The 15,391-nt window shown below is 32.0% G+C and overlaps 1 pseudogene; it reads right to left on the reverse strand.

Annotated features, from left to right (window-relative positions):
• Positions 1-6,800: 6,800 nt before the first annotated feature.
• Positions 6,801-13,665, reverse strand: LOC132186049 (MLO-like protein 12; annotated as a pseudogene).
• Between the last annotated feature and the right edge of the window lie 1,726 nt (positions 13,666-15,391).

The following is a 15,391-nucleotide window of genomic DNA, read 5'->3' on the forward strand; positions in this document are numbered from 1 at the left end:
TTAAAATACGCTATGTGAAAACACAATTTTTAAAAACTCAATTAAGTATTTAAAAAAAAAATCGTTGTTTGATATTTAAAATCGTAGCTTTAACTTTTAAAATAGTGTTTTTTTAAAACCGCACATTCTTGCATGCGATTTAAAAACGTACACGCAATCAATATACTTTTTGTGAATTGTTTTAAAATTATAGGAAAATGCTAGGTATTTTTCTCTTGTTCTCATGGTTCTAGGTGAATATTATTTTTTAAAAACAAAAGCAAAAAAGAAAAAAGAAACTCGCTCCACGGGTCCCTTATTTCTATCACCTAATTTTTAAAAAATAATATTCACATAAGATCAAGAGAACACTTAACATTTTCCAAAATTATATTTTTGAATCACATTCCCCACGGCACTCTTATAAGAATAGATAGCATTAATTCGGAATTAGTTAAAAGATATCACTAGTCATATATATATAAGCCGAGTTTTGACATAGAAAATGCTTAGAATTACGACACGTGTCCTGAACTCATGTTTTAGAGAGTGTTTAGAATTGCGACACATGGTGTTTTAAAGAATGAACAAGTTTTGAGCATTTAAAACCTATGAATTTTATTTGTGAAACATTTAATTATTTTAATGAAGAAAATAGAAGGTTCCAAAATTCTCTCTCTTTATATTGTGAGACAACTGAAACTTAGAAATTTTATTTGTTTAGGGTTTAGCTTACAAGTTTGAGGCAGTTGAATTTTGTGAATTCCCTCAAACTAAACAAGAATTGCTAGATCCTGAAACTTTTTGATGAGAACAAAAACACCCTTTTTTTTATCAGTAGATTGATAATCACAGATAGAGATTATTGAGATATAATTTAATGGGTTTGGCAGTGTAGGACAGTCGGTATTAGGGAGGACCATTTGACAGCTCTTCATTTATTTTTGCAATGATTACTGGTGGTTACTGCTGACCAACTTAATCGGTGCAGTTGGTTGTCTCCCCTTGCCAGTAAATTCAAGTGACCTGTATTTATTTCTTCACATGGTTTGGGTGTCAATTCTATTTCAAAAAAATTTCATTTTTTTTTATTTAATACATTTTGAAGAATATTGCATTTAATGTACTATCATCATTAAAATTTTTAAATAATACTACCCTTTAAAATGCACTAAATAAAAAAAATGAAAGAATTTTGAAATGAAAAAGATCATTTTCCGTGGCAATTGGGGGATAAATACGGAAGGAAGATGGATTTTTAGACTTTTATAATATTTCTATAAAAGTCTAAAAGTGAAATTTATTTTCTTTCTAAAAAAAAACTATTTCTAACTTTAAAAACTATATTTTCTAACACAATCACCTCTTAGAGTCAGGGAAATAGTTACTCTCAAGGAGGAGAATTTGGCGTAAAAGTTGGATCGAGATTGACGTAGTCGTAGAGAGTAACAATATATATCTCTTTAATTGATATATAAAAGTCGAGTTTTGACGTAGAGAGTGCTTAGAATTACGACACGTATTTTGAACCCATGTTTTAGATAGTGCCTGAAATTGCGACATGTGGCGTTTTAAAGAATGAACAAGTTTTGGGCATTTAAAACCTAGGAATTTTATTTGTAATGCATTTAATTATTTTAATGAAGAAAATAAAAGGTTCCGAAATTCTCTCTCTTTATATATCAATATTGTGAGACAATTAAAACCTAGGAATTTTATTTGTAATATATTTAATTTTATATATATATATATATATATATATATATATATATATATATAAGCAGAGTTTAGACGTAGAGAGTGCTTAGAGTTACGACACGTGTCTTGAACCTATGTTTTAAAGAGTGCCTAAAATTGCGACACGTAGCGTTTTAAAGAATGAACAAGTTTTGGGCATTTAAAACCTAGGGGTTTTATTTGTAATTCATTTAATTATTTTAATGAAGAAAACAAAATTTCCAAAATTCTCTCTCTTTATATATCAATATTGTGAGACAATTAAAACATAAAAATTTTATTTGTGATATATTTAATGTCTTAGTGAATAAAATAAAAGGTTCCCAAATCAACTGGGATGTCGCGGTGGACCCTTCTAACAAGATCATTGGCCTGGGCATCAAACATGACCTAATTATGTATTTAAACTACAAAATAACAATTAGGATTTTAAGAACTCTATCTTATAAAGTTTTTAATTCTAAAAAATCCCGATTCATGAAAATAATACGAAAAGAGAATTATTTAACAATCACTAGTAGCTATACAATTAAGAAAGCCACGTAACTTTTTCCCTCCAAATCCCTTCCCATGACTATCCTATTTAATAAATTTCGGATTTTTTTTTATTAACCAAATGTTCTAAATAGACACTTAATCATGTGTATATAATATTTTATTTTTTTTCTATTTTTTTTTAAAAAAGAAACTCTAAATGCCTAACCATTTAACCGTTGACAGATTTATTTCTTCCTTTTGAAAAAAAAAAAAATATATATATATATATATATATACTACTTATCGAATATTAAATATTTCTTAACCTTTACTCTAGGGCCCACGTTAACAAGATACATGTTACCAAAAAAAAAAACCAAGATATATATAAATTTTTTAACGATTCAGATGTTGTCATGTTGACATAATTCCTCACCATTATTGCAATGGACCACGAGTCAATTAAATACAAGTGGATACATATAAATTTTTCAACGATTGACATTCCCTCACAATCATTGCAATGGACCACGAGTCAATTAAATACAAGTGGACTCTTAATTTAGGAAATTAATTATTTTAAAAATTACTATTAAAAAATAAGGATTTTAAAATACGCTATGTGAAAACACAATTTTTAAAAACTCCATTAAGTGTTTAAAAAAAATCGTTGTTTGATATTTAAAATCGTAGCTTTAACTTTTAAAATATTGTATTTTTAAAACCGCACATTCTTGCATGCGATTTAAAAACGCACATGCAATCAATATACTTTCTGTGAATTGTTTTAAAATTACAGGAAAATATTAGGTATTTTCCTTTTGTTCTTATACGTGAATATTATTTTTTTAAAATAAAAGCAAAAAAGAAAAAAGAAACTCGTCCCACCAATCCCTTATTTCTTTTACTCAATTTTTAGAAAATAATATCTACATAGAATTAAGAGAGCACATAGTATTCTCTAAAATTATATTTTTGAATCACATTTCCCAATGCACTCTTATAAAAATCAATAGCATTAATTAGGAGTTAGTTAAGAGATATCACTCGTATATATAATTCAAATGAAATGGAGAGCATAATCTCTTTTAAGAAGGTTAATCATACAAAATTAAGCTAAGTACTACAATTAATTAAAGCATGAAGCATTAAAGAAGATGGAAGAAGATGCATGGGTACGAAAAGTAAAGGAGTGGTTGAAACTGAGATATCAAACTCTTCCTTTTTCTTGATCCAGTTTTGTTGTACCTAATTCCTCCATCAAGTTGGTTGCCGACATCCTAATTCCTATGGCGGCAGAGAATTAGAGGTACCGTTCAATTGAGGAAAACATTCTCATTCTTTTTTTTCAAACAGCAGTTAATATCCTGAAAAACAACTTCACCTAGCTAGAACAAATGCATTTTACATTTTATTTATAATGTTTATTCAAATATAAGGAAGCATGCATGTTTATTCAAAGGGTAGCTGAGTATCACGTCTCATGAAGCGGAGGTCTCTAGTTTGAAACATTTTTTATGCATAAAAAAAAAAAAAAAATTACCCTTCAACCAAAAACTAATTTCTATGTACTAAATGCTACAGATAACCACGCTATAGGCATGTTTGGGTGTGCGTTTGAAGAACCTAAAAGTACGTTTAACACTCAAAAAAATCCGTTTGAAAAAAAAAAGTATCCGCTTAGTAAAAAAAAATTGAAAGCGCTTTTAAGTGTCCAAAAAGCCTAAAAATGATAAAACGCACTTTTTGGCAAAAGCTTTAAAAAAGTAATTTTTTTTCTTAAAAACTATATTTCTCAAATGTAATTCCAAACTGACTCTACGTAGCAACTTGATCTTGTCGTTTAAATGATTGGACCTAATTTATTTATTGGGTGGCCGAACTAGGTAGAGTATTGAATAATTCATTAAATTATTCAATTGGCATTGAATTCATTCAGATATTCGCTTATCGTTGAATTTTTTTTTTTTTTAAAAAAAAAAGCTTATCATTGAAATTACTCGGTGAATCAATCACTATTCCCAAATTAATGTTTGGACCATGAAAAGCCAATCAAAAACATCAAAAGTCAAGTTGGAAGCACAACTTGGGAATAAGGATTTGGTCTTATATTTATGAGCCCCCATGCCACCAGACTTTTATTAATTTGTAGGCACCCACGGTGACAAGAAAACAGTTTTGATTTTTTTTTTGGCTAAAAAACCTACAACATATTTAACGGTTCATTATCCAAATATAAGACCAATTTTTTTGTGATATAATATTATCCAAATATTATTTAAGGGATTAGGTGCTGTAATTTTTTTTTTAAGTAAATCAATTTAATTTTGTATGTATGTTTATTTAGAGTGTTTTGTATTTTAGTTTGTTTGTTAATATTTTTGTTTTAGAAAGAAAAAAAAAAAAGAATACTACTCGATCTAAAAGTATAAGCTTATAAATTTGAATCCAATTATATTATATTAATCATTCAATCATATAATATATTTCTAATATAGAACTTCATCTTGTTATAATAAAGTTCTTTAAAAGAATAGTCAAATATTTAATAATAGTCAAATCTAACCATTATGGGTGTTTTTTTGTCACTAGCAGAATAGACAACTTAACTTTTTTTTTTTTTTTCCTAGTTTGAACAATAAATAGGCTGATTAGTTATTCATTATTCATACTATAAAAAATAAAATTAACAAAATTAACAATCTTTATTAATTTATTTCTTCAAATAACATATAACCCAAATTGGCCTAATGAAATCATGATCCGGTGAGCGTCGTCCTAATTTGAAAATTGAATTTAGCTTGGGTCGAATTTCAATTAGATGTTTTGGGACTAGAACAAGTGTCCTATAGTAACACACAAGAGACACGTGTTTCAATTTTAACCTATTCAGTTCAAATTGAAACTAGACCTAACCCAAATCTGTGATAATTTATGCATGTTTTAATAATTGTTTACCATATGTAGCCAACTAAATTAGAGAACTCAGGCATGGGACCCATAATGTGACAAAAGTTCTATTTTAGAGAAAAATATGATCCTTGGCCCCAAAAAAAGAAGAAAAAAAAATGGTACTCTCCCAATTTCTAGCCACCCATAATAGTGAAAGTGCCTCCATTGAACTATATTGAAGTTACAAAACTTGTGTTATTGGTAAAAAATAAAATAAAATAAAAGCAGCTAAGCAACATATGCATATGCTTTGTGACCACAAACACCAACAATTTATTGATTAAAAAAAGAAAAGGAAGACCACGTTGCATATACTTAAGTCTTTAACCTCTGCTATATGTATTAAATCATCACCCAATTTCAAAAGGCAGTAAAGTGAAAGTAAAAGCTAGTGGTATGACCTTTGAAATAAAGTCAAATACATGAGTGAACAAAAAAAAAAAAAAGGAGAAGAAGAAGAAGAAGAAGAAGAAGCAGCAGCAGCAGCAAAAGAAAGTGTGTAAAAAGAAGGCTTTGAGACCTGTATAGGCCTTACACTGGAAAATAAACTGAATTGTCTCCTCTTTACTCAGCATCCAAGAACACAAACGTGGGAGATACTGAGAGAAGATAAAAGAAACTCTTCAGCTAATAAAGCTGTTCTCTTTTGTCATGCCACCATCTATAGACCCTTTGATCCACCCTTTGGATCAAACACTGGCGTGGTAGCTCTGATATCACGTAAAACATATATATATATATATATATATATATTAAAACGCGGAAGAAAAAGAGAGCGAAAATATGTACTAAACTATATTGTATTAAGACTGATTAAAATAAAAATATTACAGATGCCTCTATTTATAGAGAGGCTATGAGTGATAGGCAAGTAACGTAGTAGACTAAGAAAAGATAAACCTAGTAGGCTAAAGAAACTCTATAATCCATAAGAAAATAAATAATCCTAGAATAATATCTATTATATTCTTTAACAAATTGAGCCCCAATGTCAATCCTGTTGACGTAACCAATGATTTTGGTAGTTCTGGTCGATTTTGATATTAAAGATAATATAATGAATAAAGGACATATTTGCCATGATTTGTGAATCGTGAAAGTAAATCCGTTGATCAAATATGAAAAAAGTGAAACTTTTGTGGGTGAAATAATAGTATTATGCAATACAAGTCTTATTGCAAAAAAAAAAGAAAGAAGCTGAATTACCTTTTTGAATAGTGCGGCCACCCATAAACGACCACCTTCAAACTAACTATTGAGAATAGCTTAATCATCCCGGGGAAAAGTGCCCTTGGGGTTGGGGGTAGTGCCCTTGGGGTTGGGGGTGGTTACCCCCAAGCTGCAAAATGAGAGTGGTTTTAATTTTAATCATTTTAATTTTAATTTTTTTTTTATTAGGTACATAGACACGTGTCGAGTTTTTAGAGGTGTTGCCATGGATTTTTGTCAAATTTTAGAAGAAAGTTAGACAAATGTATTATCTCCATCTTTATCCATAACAGAGGTACTAGCTGTGATAAAAACAAAAACTGAATGAGCAAAAAATAAAGTTGTTAAAAAACAAGGGCCCGGGCAAAGAAATATTTAACCTTTAATTCTCCTATTACCCAAACTCTATTTGTTGCCTTATATATATATATATATATATATATATATATATATCGTGCCACCTGTATAAAATAGGCCCTTCAGACTCGCCCATATAAACTCTAGACACTTACAATATACCACCCATCCTGACTCGAACACAAGACCTTGAGGTATAACATTTGAGTGGCTGGTGCAGGACATTTGTTTGCTTATTCATCTGCGAAAAGAGAAATCTGACGGACTAATGTTGATTTCGTGTTAGGTTCGAATGGTTCCTAGTGATGGAGGCAATTGCAATGATCTTTGCTCTTGAATCTCCGTCTCTTGCTCAGAATGCATAGAGTCTTCGTGTCCACTTTGTTTCCTTTGGAAATCTAAGTCTTCCATTTCAAAATGATCATTAGGAGATGTGTGCAAGCTGTCAAGGCTACGATGCTGATAGTTATGCAAGAGGTGAATTGGTGAATTTGCCTCAGAATGATGGACATGCTTAGATTTCTTCTTGGCCTTGCAATGCCAGCTTTTTAATGCTGTTGCCACTCCATCATTAAAAATGGTAGAATTCATGGAAGAGCCCATCTGCAAAAAATCAGTCCAAAGAATAATTAGTCAAAGGCTATGCATATTCATTTTTATTTTTATTTTTTTAACCCCAAAGGGTTGGCCTAATGGTTGAGGCTTGTGGTCTTAGGGAGTATCACGCATTAGATCTTAAGTTTGAGACTTGTTAGGTACAAACACCCCATTAGGGCGCCACACTCCCTGGTGTAAAAGTTAGGGATTTACCCTGGTCCGTGTAGGGAAACTTTCGAGAATGCAGCGTATGGGTTCGAGATTTACTCGGTAGAGGTAGGTCTGAGAAACCCTTCTCCATCATAAAAAAAAATAAAAAATAAAAAATAAATAAAAATTGTGTTTTCTTATATTCTCATATAAATGTGAAAACTGCTTTTTAATGATTTGTGTTGTTTGCTAATATATTTGCTTCTATATTTGTATTATTTAACCTTTGAAGCCATATTATCATTAATTTCTCACCTGAATCACTAGAGCATAGAGAGGCAAAGTCACATAACTGCATTGAACTTGTGTGATGATCCTGAAGAAAGTGCCAAAGTCGTATAGCATTAGCAATTCTTAAACTTAATTAACACATTAATCATCCAAATAACTACATCTTAACAATGGCACCATGCATGGCATATGGAATTCCATGGATGTGCATTAATTTGTGAAAGAACTCACCCCGTTGAGAGTCTGATGACCTTATCTTCAGTGCGCTTATGGAAGCAAGAATTTATGCCAAATGCATACTGAAAGAGAACAAAAAATATGACAGGAAAGTTAGGGATCGAAAGCTCTCAGCATAAGCTTCTCTTGTTGCTCAATTCTAAATTCTAAAAGTAGAGGCTTTTGAGCGATGCCAATGTCACATGTGATGGGACTTTGTTTTGTAGTACAGACACCATTAAAAGCATGTTTGTGATTGCGTTTGAGAAATAAAACTTTTTAATCAAAAAGCGTTTTCTGACAAAAGCTTCATTTTTAAGTTTTTGCCAAAAGTGAGTTTTGGTTATTTTTTAACTTTTTGGATCCTCAAAAACGCTTTCAAAATTTTTTACGAAACCGATACTTTTTTTCTTTAAATGAGCTTTTTGAGTATTAAATGCACTTTTAGGCCCTTCAAACGCAACCCGAACAGTCCCTAAGTACTTTGTGAATTGATGGATTAAAGAAGTGAAAGGCTTACCACACTCCATGCATAGAAGGCCAGTTGAAATGCATTATGCAATTAAAATCAAGACAAAGAGGGCAAAAGCCAAAGGCTGATATTAGAATCCAGAGAGCTCAAAAGCGTTTGAAATTGCGTTAAAAAGTTTAAAAGGTATTTTTAGTACATAAAAAGATGTACCAAGCAAAAATGGATCTGATGGGTAAAAACTTAAAAAACACTTTCTGACTTTTTTGCTCTAAAAAAAAACTCAAAACTGCATTTTGAGAAAAGCTTGAAAATGATGTTTTTTTTTTTTTTTTTCCTATAAAAGTTATTATAGACTTTTTCTGTAAACAAAAGCTCTATTTCTCGACGCAATCTCAAAGAGATTGTAATATGTAATTTGTTGATGTATTTGAGAAACACCCGAAAGAGAACGAAGTGAATGAGCTAGAGAAGGAACCGAGGGTTTCCAAACCAGAAGAGGTCATCACCTGGTTGTACCACAGGTGTACCCTTAATTACATCTCCTCTCTCTTGAATTCTTAGCCCCATTTTTGTAATTATCACTTGTAGCTGTGTACCCACCAAGAGGATTACGTGTAAAATCACAACAAACCACATGATTTTCCATTAAACCAACAACCCAAAAGCTTAGATTGTAAACAGAGCCGATAAAAGAACAAAGTTTTCCTCCAAACCCTGGCTATTAAACTGGGTTGGAGGAACCAGACAAAAAAAAAAAAAATTAGGAAACCAGTTGGTTTCTGTAATTGAGCTTACAATCAATGGGAGAAATGGTAGCCATAGATAAGAATATCATCCTGTCCAAACATCGATATTTCTTAGTCAGTAGTAGTTACTAAGGCAGCCCACAACATATTTGGGCTCAAAAATGAGAATGGCACACAAAGAATGAACACTACTTGGCCCGCAACGGGACAGCTCGAATGATCGACTCGTTTGCTTAATATCATCGGTTATTCGAGTCTTCACTCAACCGATATACGGTTCTTACGGACAAGGTCGTGTATTTAGAGTTTGCCCAACAAGAATATCAGGAATTGGCCTTGCCTTCAAGGGTTCTACGTCATTAAAAAGAGAGATAGTATGATAACCAAAAGGTAGTATTTAGCTTACCATATGCGTTGGACAATAGGGATAAAACTGCAAAGCACCATATTTTTGGACTGCAAATGAGAGGTAAAGTTGGGATTTTAAGATAATTAAAAATCAATCAAAGAAGCAAAGGCCTTTTAAGTGCTTGAGCACCAACCTTATCCCCACCACGAATTTAAAATCAGCTTCAAGTGCTCTCTGGATGTATTTTTGAAAATCAAACATTGTTTCACTTCCGGGTGCCAAATGTGCCTGAAGTCATATAATGTAATAAAATAACATTGGAATCTCTTTCCCAACTACATGTACAAAAAATCTGACTTTTAGTGGATTAAACGTACCACGATAAATCCATATCTCAATGTAATGTAATCAACCTTAGTAATTGATCTGAAGAATTGTCTGAAGAAACAAACCTGATAGGAGGAGAAAAGAGTCATCAAACAACTGTAACCTTTTATGCCCTTAAATTTCAAAATTGAAAAATAAACACAAGTTTCATTACTAAGGCTTCGTTTGTTTCGGCATCAAATTTTTTTCTCAAAAAATGTTTTTAGCTGTGATGTAGACTGTGCAAATGTAGATAGTAATTGCATTATGTGGATGTGGATATCCTTTCCTCTACATTTATCCCCGCAGATGGTGACTTCAGGGGTTTTAAGGGGAGGAATTTGTAACACCCTAGTTCCATATTGAAAAGATGAGTTGCTTACGTTGGCACATTTAGTCAATTTGGAACTTCCTTAAAATTACTTTTAAAGTTCAATTTTACCTAATAAATAAGCAATGTGGAACGACTTAGCGCCAATGAACATATCTTATAAACTATTAACTCTGTGTGACCTACACATCTTTTCTCAATATGAAACTAGAGTGTTACGCTAATGATATCTTGAAAATCGAACATTGTTCTTAAAAAAATTAAAATAAAAAAAATCCAACATGTAATATAGAGCGCTCCACCAATTATTAATTATGGCATACATTTTGGGGGAGATTGATATTTTCCATCGATTATCATTCCTCCCACCTCACCCATTGATAATTGCTTCAATTGCAGGACTAAGACCAAGAAATAGGGTTGTAATAAACTAGTCTCTTCGACAATCGGCTTGTTTAAACTCGATCTTAACTCAACTCGTGATTACAGAAATTGGCTCATGACGGTAGAAACTCGCTTGATTATTAAGTGATACATACCCGACTTACTCGCCCGACTCGATTAAGGCTTGTGAGCCTAACTCAAACATACACATATAAACATGTTTATATATATATACACACACATATACTAACTTAATATTATTATTAAGCAACAAACTAACTATGTAGTTAAGTAGTTAATTATAGGATTTCAATACTGACCATCCAAAGGGAAACCGTTGACTTGCTCCAGTAGGTTAAGTGCCTTCGTCCAAATGATGTTTCCCTTGCAAACCTAAACCGCTCGTGATCTGCATCATATAAATCATTTTCCATAACCATATATAATCTCTTTTACCAAACTATATTAAAAATAAAAAAATAAAAATCCTACAATTTATTTTAAATTAAATTAGCAACAGCAAATCGTGACATATGAAATAAAAAATAAAAAATAATGAATAATAAAAAAAGAGATATTAATCTTTTTTTTTTCATACAAAATTTGCTCACAAAAGCAATTTACAAAGTCATCTATAATGTTGACTTTGTAGTAGAAAAAAAGTGGACAAGTCTTTAACGGCATAGATCGACAGTGCGATCGAGTCACTTTCGGTAAATTAGTTTTGTGTTCATATATAGCATTATCCAAGAAAGAGAGGGGTTTGACTACTCTGTGGAGCACCTGACCAACTCCGTAAGTGACATTAATTTCATTAATTGAGTAAAAAAAAAAAAAAATTAAAAAAAGATGTTTCAATTACTACTGCTTTTACTATAATTTATTTTACAAATTAACGTGACATAATTAAAGAATCTATGGTTAAAACCAGTCACTAACTAATTTAATTGAAAAAAAAAATTCTTAATTATTTCATCAATTATAGCCTATGACCTTAGTTTATAAGAAAACTTATAATAAAAACTGTAGCACTTAGAAGTAGTCTTTTGTTTTTTAAGCAAGTTTTTGAAGAGCCGATTTGTTACCAATATGGCCTTGAGATTCAAGTGTCCTTGTTTCTTCCTCCCAAACCTTCCATCTTTTGATCTGCAATTTCCAAGAAGAATTTATCAAATCCGATTACAATCAATGCTGAAATTAAATCCTATAATATATTCTAACAAGAATCTATTCAAAGAAGAATTTAGATCTCGAGAGAAAGAGAAAGGGGTTGCAATTTGTGCATGTATATTAAAAAAGTACCTACCTTGGTTGTGCCCAAAGCCAGGGTGATTATGCAGTAGAGCACATGAAAAACGGCTAAGACAAAGATGAATATATGCAGCTGGTGAATCGAATACGCAGACATGAAGGCCACTTTACCCTGCAAACAACTCATCCCTCTAAATTCATATATATGAAAGCTCTGCTAGAAAAAAAACAAACAAACAAACTTATAAATTCAGCTTACCTTTTTGCATTTGTCGTATCCTTTTGTAGCTAATCTTCGACGACCACTGAAGCCAGAATAAAATAACTGGAGCAATTTCCGACCACTTTTGTCAGAATCTTTCTTCTCATCTATACGGGGATGCTAAGTGTCTCCCACACTCATGGGTATACACATCCTAGAAATGGGCTCTTGGAGCACTGTTAGGAGTAGGGATATGAATCCCAACAGCATAAGCTCTGACCAAAAACAAGAAAATAAAAATAAAAATAAAAAATCCAAGAAATTAAGAAAAATGGTTAATTAACCATTTTTTTGATGATCTTAATGTGTGAGATATATATATGTTTGGAAATAATTTTGGATAGTGCACAAATTTTCATTGATATAAAATAATTACAATATGAAAATTAACAATAAAATCAATAAAATACAAGAGATAAAAAGTAGAGTATGGAAAGATCTCACAATGCTATAGAATCACGTAAGAGCGTTGTCCTTAAAGGTTGATTCGTGCCCCCCGGAATATATAACTCGGTGCAATCGGATCTTTTGATATGCAACCTCCCAAGATTAGAATATAGCGTCTACCTTCGTTAAGGACGCACTTTCAAGAACGAAGACTAATAGAACAACCATTTTATCAAAATAGATGAGGGACTTAAAAATAAAGAGATAATGATATAACATATAGTTTTATAACTTGAAATATATTTTTCTCAACGTGTTTGGCAACACCGTATCATTTCTCACAAAAAGTGATTTTTTTTTTTTTTTTTTGGACATGTCCGTACAAGAAGAGGGAGGGGGATTCGAACTAGTGACCTCCACTTCATTAAGTGTGGTCCCAGCCGATTGAACTACCTCTTGGGGACCACAAAAAGTGATCTTATATATAGGCATAAGTGCTGGAAAACTTTTTAATATCATAAAGAAGTTCTAATGACCAAACGGTCATAAAGTAAAAAACTACAACTATAAAACTTGGTTCTCAAAATCCCATAAAAGGTTGATAACTCCAAAGGTTTAATAAATGGGTTAATGACCAAATGGTCATAACGTCAAAACTGGAAAACATTTGTTAATGCTTCAAATGATTTCCATAAAAGCTTGGCAATTAATTCCAACGGTCAAAACTGTAAAACTGAATTAAAACTCAAATAATATCAAATCATAAAATGTTTCCAAACAAATGTTTGTAACATATACTACGACAATATATATAGAGGTACCTGATTTGATCTTTTCAAGGGCTTCGTGAAGAGGTCCCTTGTGTTTGGCTTTTAGCCACTATAATTAATATATAAAGCATGCAAGAATTTTCAGTAATCAATCAAGAAAACAATACAAACAAAAGAGAATATATATATACAACCTTAATCAATAATATTTACCTTTCCAGTAGTTTCAATAATATGTTCAATGTTTCTCAAAAAAAAAATAATAATAATAATAATATGTTCAATGAAGATTGAAATGGCAAGCAACATGAAGCAAACCACCGCAACTGCGCGCCCATGTTGGAGTTTCCGCCATTGTACGTTCATACTCACCTTTGTCCATCACACTGTATGTTGAGCAGGCTCTTGAGGAGATCACAAAGATCGATGATTATGTATATATACACGCGTGAATATATATACTTGTAGGTGTTGAGTTTCACGTTGAAAAAGTATAAAGAAAAATAATAGTTAATAAATCTAAATCGACCAAAACCTATTAGCTGAGGTTTTTGGACTAAAGTGGTGTTTAAATATGTATATTAATGTACTCTTGGTAAAAATTCTCAAACAATTGGATTAAGATTCCCTGAAATTCATTTTGAATTTGAGATTCTCAAATTCATAAATCTCAAAGTTCAGTGAAAAAGAATCTTAAAGAATAACTAAGATCCTCTCACAGCCCTCGAAGCTCCAATCGTTTCTTTTTCTCTAAAGACACCACATAAGCTAGGCTGGGGTGGTATCATCTTCCTAACTGCATCAAACTGAAACCTAGAAACCCTCCCACTGTGATACCATATAGGTAATCTATGCTTAGATGTTTTTCTTTAAATAAGTACAAGTGATCCATGCGCAAGTGTTCACCTAATCTACAAGTCATATATGGTAGAATATTCTAAATATAACTTATTTTAATTTCGCTAAGGATATCGCTATCCATTAAACCATAAAACAATTGGTCCAAACCCTAAAGAGTGAAAAGTTTGTTTCTTCACTTTCATTCTCTATGAGTTTAGTCGCCCAAGAATTTGCTCATCATAGTAAACTACTCTCTTAATTGATACCTGAAGTATGTCAAGACAAATGTTGCCAAACTGATCGATCAATGTTTGGATGGAAGCACATTGTCTCAAACTTGACTTGGGGTGGTTTGAAAGGGTAGTTGGGGGGAAAACGCAAGGAGAGCTTGTAAGATAAGCCATCATACATGGTCCCTTTACCACCCTCAATTGTGCCAATCCATGTAAAAATGCTCTCGCCCGCAGGAAATGCTGATACTCCAAGATCTCCTCCACTCATCTGCAGAAACAAAAGCTATTAGAGAACAAAGAACACCAGCCAAGAAAATGATAAGAAAAAAAGCATAACATGGAAGAGAAGGCAGACAGAATTACTCTCTTTTTCGTTGAATTGATGACAGCGTTCTTATCTAATTGGATTTTCTTGTAATTGGCCAAAATTTCTTAATGATTTATTTGCTATTTTTTAAATTAAGTTTATGAGTTTTTCAAAAAAAAAAAAAATTACAATTAAAAAAACAAAAAACAAACATAAACAAATCCTAAACGAGCCGAGTTGCCCAAATAAGGTTTGAACGGGCTTTTTAACTAAGCTTAGGCTCAAACTGGGTTTGGATCAGACAATTCAAAAGTCTAGTTCGAACTCGTTGAAAATGTTGAGAAATAATCCCACTTTGCCTGTGGATAAAACATTGGGTATGTTTATAAGGAATAGGCAACTCTTTCTTATTGAACCGGTTTTATGAGATGAGTTAGGCTCACGAATTTTATCATGGTATGAGAGCCTACCACAGGACGAATAGGGCCCATACTACTTACCCCATGACAAGGACCATAAAAAATACCGGCCTATATGTGAGGGAGGGTGTTGAAAAATAATTATACATTGCCTGTAGACAAGACCTTAGGCATGTTTATAAGAAATGTGCAACTCTCTTTAATTGAACCGGTTTTATGAGATGAGTTAGACCCACAAATTTATTCAAAAAACACCATTCGAGCCAATAGCTCGACTCAAGCTCGAGCTATGCCAAGCCGAATTGGGAC

The sequence above is a fragment of the Corylus avellana genome, chromosome 6 (genome assembly GCF_965113065.1).
Source record: "Corylus avellana chromosome 6, dhCorAvel1.hap1.2, whole genome shotgun sequence".
NCBI lineage: Eukaryota > Viridiplantae > Streptophyta > Magnoliopsida > Fagales > Betulaceae > Corylus > Corylus avellana.